The sequence below is a fragment of the Schistocerca serialis genome, chromosome 3, assembly GCF_023864345.2.
Source record: "Schistocerca serialis cubense isolate TAMUIC-IGC-003099 chromosome 3, iqSchSeri2.2, whole genome shotgun sequence".
Lineage (NCBI taxonomy): Eukaryota > Metazoa > Arthropoda > Insecta > Orthoptera > Acrididae > Schistocerca > Schistocerca serialis.
In genome coordinates, this window is record NC_064640.1 from 572,855,229 (window position 1) to 572,861,289 (window position 6,061).

Consider the following 6,061-nt stretch of genomic DNA (forward strand, 5'->3'; position numbering starts at 1 on the left):
AGGTTATTTAGGTTTAATTAGTTCTAAGTTCTAGGGGGCTGATGACCTCAGAAGTTATGTACTATAGTGCTCAGAGCCATTTGAACCACTATAGCTCCATCACTTAACTGACTGAGGTATATTGGCTACACAGAGAAAACAGCTATATATTTTACCCATGAAGAGTAATTTGATCATTCATTATGTCAATAACTGGTATAGCACTGAAAAAAATTAGTAAGTGTGATACTTTGACTATAGTGAGAGAGATATGAAATAAAACACAAACACGGTTTGAGATTATATATACATAATTATTTATTTATTTAAATGTCATAGATAGGATGTAGTACTTCAGGAAAATCATTACACTCATTATGTATCTTCTTCTTCGCAGCTGTACAGTATTTCCCAAAGAAAGCTTTTTGACATGCAATAAATTCCGCGCGTATCTCACTCAGGCCAATGGATGCCTCACAGTACTCAGGTTTTTCACACGCACATTTAATCTGTTTGTCCTTAGGTTCAGCGTTCATGTGCAAACAAAGGTGCTGCTTCAAATCATCAACATGTACACTATGCACACGTAGGGAGTTTACAACATCATTGTATGCAGAGTCTGTGCTCCGCAATTAACGGTCCAGTCCCTCCAATGCAAGACGTAGCGCAGTATCCAGATTGTATAACTTCATAACTGAGGCATGCCTTAGATAAACAGTGCTGTCACCCGATTTCATACATAATGTACAGTCATCGTACACTGTTGTAATAGAAAGTCTCACACCAGTAAGGCAGACGTCTGGGCGAGAACGAGTTGGATAATACTCTGTAGTCATCCGTTGATTGATGTAGCGCTCTGCACGACATTTTTCGTCCCAGTCGAACTCGGAAACTGGCACTTTAACACACTCGATGCGTTTTCAATTTCCATTCTCGCATGCAAGCCCCAGACATGATGTGCTTCTATATCAACATTTACACGTTTCGTTCCACTGGGAGTTAAATTGTATGTGGAGGTGAAAAGAATAGGTAAACCCGATGCCTTCTTATCCACAGCATCTGCACTCTGTGGCTGCACTATCACAGGAATGTTCAGCTGGGATGGGTCATATGTTGGTGGCCAGTACTGTCCTCCATCTTGATGTTGTTTAGGACCACCAGCAGCGTTCGATGTGCCGGGGGCAGATCGCGTTTCCTCATCACACAAATCGATGAATGTGATGGACAACAGCGGCTCCTTGTTCTGCTCCAGCAAGTGGGCTATGCGCGCTACGAGATCCCACGTGGCCGCTACTGGTTCAGACGTGCTGGAGGTTGTTGCCGCCACAGATCTAGAGGCAGCTGCAGGTCTCGACAAGATGGCAGCTTAGGTTGCTGCAGGTCCGGACGTGGCAGAGATTGGCATGTTGGCGCTCGACACTGCTGGCCTGAACGCGTTGAGGACTACTGCTGAACAAAGACGAGGAAGCATTAGACAAAGACCAACGCGTGGAAACAATGAATAATACTAATAATAATAATAATAATAATAATAATAATAGACAATTTAAGAAAATTCTTTCTAGAACGAGCAGAAACTAGCAAAATACACAAAGCAATCACTCATATAAATACACTCCTGGAAATGGAAAAAAGAACACATTGACACCAGTGTGTCAGACCCACCATACTTGCTCCGGACACTGCGAGAGGGCTGTACAAGCAATGATCACACGCACGGCACAGCGGACACACCAGGAACCGCGGTGTTGGCCGTCGAATGGCGCTAGCTGCGCAGCATTTGTGCACCGCCGCCGTCAGTGTCAGCCAGTTTTCCGTGGCATACGGAGCTCCATCGCAGTCTTTAACACTGGTAGCATGCCGCGACAGCGTGGACGTGGGGCGTGAGGTCTCCACAGTACATCGATGTTGTCGCCAGTGGTCGGCGGAAGGTGCACGTGCCCGTCGACCTGGGACCGGACCGCAGCGGCGCACGGATGCACGCCAAGACCGTAGGATCCTACGCAGTGCCGTAGGGGACCGCACCGCCACTTCCCAGCAAATTAGGGACACTGTTGCTCCTGGGGTATCGCCGAGGACCATTCGCAACCGTCTCCATGAAGCTGGGCTACGGTCCCGCACACCGTTAGGCCGTCTTCCGCTCACGCCCCAACATCGTGCAGCCCGCCTCCAGTGGTGTCGCGACAGGCGTGAATGGAGGGACGAATGGAGACGTGTCGTCTTCAGCGATGAGAGTCGTTTCTGTCTTGGTGCCAATGATGGTCGTATGCGTGTTTGGAGCCGTGCAGGTGAGCGCCACAATCAGGACTGCATACGACCGAGGCACACAGGGCCAACACCCGGCATCATGGTGTGGGGAGCGATCTCCTACACTGGCCGTACACCACTGGTGATCGTCGAGGGGACACTGAATAGTGCACGGTACATCCAAACCGTCATCGAACCCATCGTTCTACCATTCCTAGACCGGCAAGGGAACTTGCTGTTCCAATAGGACAATGCACGTCCGCATGTATCCCGTGCCACCCAACGTGCTCTAGAAGGTGTAAGTCAACTACCCTGGCCAGCAAGATCTCCGGATCTGTCCCCAATTGAGCATGTTTGGGACTGGATGAAGCGTCGTCTCACGCGGTCTGCACGTCCAGCACGAACGCTGGTCCAACTGAGGCGCCAGGTGGAAATGGCATGGCAAGCCGTTCCACAGGACTACATCCAGCATCTCTACGATCGTCTCCATGGGAGAATAGCAGCCTGCATTGCTGCGAAAGGTGGATATACACTGTACTAGTGCCGACATTGTGCATGCTCTGTTGCCTGTGTCTATGTGCCTGTGGTTCTGTCAGTGTGATCATGTGATGTATCTGACCCCAGGAATGTGTCAATAAAGTTTCCCCTTCCTGGGACAATGAATTCACGGTGTTCTTATTTCAATTTCCAGGAGTGTACATCGGCTACACCACTACAATTTCATAACCACCTCTACAACCCTTTAGATCACATAACATCAACAGATACAAAGAAAGTAAATTGGAAAAAGAAAACACTACATGGCAAGCACCCGTATCGTCTAACACAGCCACACATCGATCAAGACGCATCCAACACATGGCTAAGAAAAGGTAATATATACAGTGAGACGGAAGGATTCATGATTGCAATACAGGATCAAACAATAAACACCAGATATTACAGCAAGTACATTATTAAAGATCCTAATCCGCAACAGATAAATGCAGACTTCGCAAACAACAACTAGAAACAGTAGATCACATCACAAGCGGATGTACAATACTAGCAAATACAGAATACCCCAGAAGACATGACAATGTAGCAAAAATAATACATCAACAGCTTGCCTTACAACATAAACTTATAAAACAACACGTTCCCACATACAAGTATGCACCACAAAATGTACTGGAGAATGATGAATACAAATTATACTGGAACAGAACTATTATAACATATAAAACAACACCACATAACAAACCTGACATCATACTCACCAATAAAAAGAAGAAATTAACACAACTAATTGAAATATCCATACCCAATACAACAAATATACAAAAGAAAACAGGAGAAAAAATTGAAAAATACATCCAACTGGCTGAGGAAGTCAAGGAGATGTGGCATCAGGATGAAGTTGACATTATACCAATTATACTATCAACTGCAGGAGTCATACCACACAATATCCACCAGTACATCAACGCAATACAGCTACATCCAAACTTATATATACAACTACAGAAATCCGTAATTATTGATACATGTTCAATTACCCGAAAGTTCCAAAATGCAATATAACATATACCATACAGTTAAAAGGAAGTCACGCTTGATGAAGGTCCGCGTCACTTTCCATTTTTGACCAGACATAACGTCTGAGAAAAGAAAGAGAATAATAATAATAATAATGCTACCACAGAGAAAGATGTGGTATGGGATACTTACTTTTCCATTTCCTCCTGTTCTGCAGGGCCGTGTTGGATTGTGACTGCTGTTGACACTTCATGGTTCTTCTTCTGCTGCTGCTGATGAATGACTGAGCAAGACTGAAGTCCCAGTGCTGCTGAGCCTCCCCTATATCCCCTCCAATAACATTACCAGATACTGCCATCCTACTGGTTGAAATCTAACATGTGACTGGATTAAGGGCTCCTATTGGTACCAGCCACTGTCCCCCACCCCAGACCATCATCTTCGATTACGTTACAGCATAGATGACAGTGCCCTCTGTGACAGTACTGTGTACTAAGTCCAAACCTCGTGGTGAACATACTGTTTCCCGCCAAAATCCGCTATCTTGGAGAATGACACTTGTGTCATCAGCTGACATTATGGCCGCCATCTTAGATTATGTAATGGGAGGGAAGACAGCACCTTATGGTTGTGGTAGTGTATACTAGGTCAGTTGGACTCTGGACCTCATGGTGAATACACAGGATGGCTGTACTGCATCATATTGTTTAAATAAGGACTGCATGGAAAGTACAGCCTAGTGGAGGTAGCCCAATTGACCTATCTTCCCATCCGCCATCTTGAACGACGTCACGCCTGTCATCTTGGATGACGTCATGCACTGTTGCCAAGTCTACAGGCCGCCATCTTGGATGCCGTCATTACCTCCATCTTGGATACACCTGGCAACAATGGAGAGTGATATTGTTCTCTCCTAGCCCCCCTACTTGTGTCTAAGGCGTTCAGGCTGACCATGTTGCCTCCAAACACGTCTCCAACGATTGTCTGGTTGAAGGCATATGCGACACTCATCGGTGAAGAGAACGTGATGCCAGTCCTGAGCGGTCCATTCGGCATGTTGTTGGCCCCATCTGTACCGCGCTGCATGGTGTCGTGGTTGCAAAGGTGGACCTCGCCATGGACGTCGGGAGTGAAGTTGCGCAACATGTAGCCTATTGTGCACAGTTTGAGTCGTAACACGACGTCCTGTGGCTGCACGAAAAGCATTATTCAACATTGTGGCGTTGCTGTCAGGTTTCCTCCGAGCCATAATCCGTAGGTAGCGGTCATCCATTGCAGTAGTAGCCCTTGGCCTGGGAAGGCTGGGGCAAGCTATTTACATGCTATTGCCCAACATGTGTGGACACTTTGGCGCCCATAACAAGACGAGTTTCAGGCCCGAACGAGCCAAAGGTTGTTCCTTTCTTTCACTGATCCAACGTCGAGGGACGAAGCTTATTTCCATCTCCCAAACTGCTTCCTTAGAAATTCCGACCCTGCTGAAAAACCGATGCACGTGCCACAGTGACACACTAACACTGTTCCGCATCAGATATGCAAAAACTTTAACCATAGGTGGCGATTGTGAACAAGCACTATTTCTACACCATTACGAGAGAGAGAATCAGTAGTTAAGTATTCACCTAAACGCGGTAAAAACCTTCAGAGAGGGTCTGAGATCGTAGAGTGTTGATCAGTCAGCACAAGGAAGAGAGAAATAGGCGACACATGAGCAGGCAGCCAGCTCATGCCGCCATCGTAGGCGCGAGTCATGAAACGAGCAGTAACCAGCCATGCCTACAGCGCGGTTTGAGGGTGGCATCTTCCCACGCCACGTACCGACAATACTCCCAGCCGCTTGGCCTTTACGCACAGCTCGGGAAGGGGTGTTACAACCTTTTGAAAAGTTTAATTTTGAACTGTATAATACTCTATGAACTCCGCCAAAGCCGGTCCCAAGTCCGGTTGAAAAAGGAGGAGGGGGAGGAGTAACACCTCGTTAAAAAACCTTGGTTCACCTGGCCCGGGTGATAGATCTTCGTGAGGGTCCCTTGCCAGGGAAACGGTGAAGACCTCAACGGCAGTGAAGGCGGCGATGAAGATCATCAGAACGGCGGAACTGGCGGAAGAGGCAGGCTTTTGTATAAAAGCACCAGACTGTAGCGTCTGTTCCCACAGTGGGTAGCTGCAAAAGGCGTCTGTCCCACATGTTAGTGGCGGCCTCACTTATAATTCTAAGCTAAATGCTTGAATTTTTATCATCGAAAGGTTCAACTACCTTTCCCCAAACCAAACTTTAACTTAAGACATGACGGTAAATTTCAAAATGAAAACTACT

The 6,061-nt window shown here is 46.7% G+C and overlaps 1 long non-coding RNA gene across 1 annotated transcript; it reads right to left on the reverse strand.

The window, feature by feature from the left end:
• Nucleotides 1-272: 272 nt before the first annotated feature.
• LOC126469539 (uncharacterized) lies at nucleotides 273-4,091 on the reverse strand. The gene is made up of 2 exons (XR_007586007.1): nucleotides 3,937-4,091; nucleotides 273-1,425 (listed from the first exon to the last, which is right to left on the reverse strand). It is a non-coding gene; the product is annotated as an uncharacterized LOC126469539 (long non-coding RNA).
• Between the last annotated feature and the right edge of the window lie 1,970 nt (nucleotides 4,092-6,061).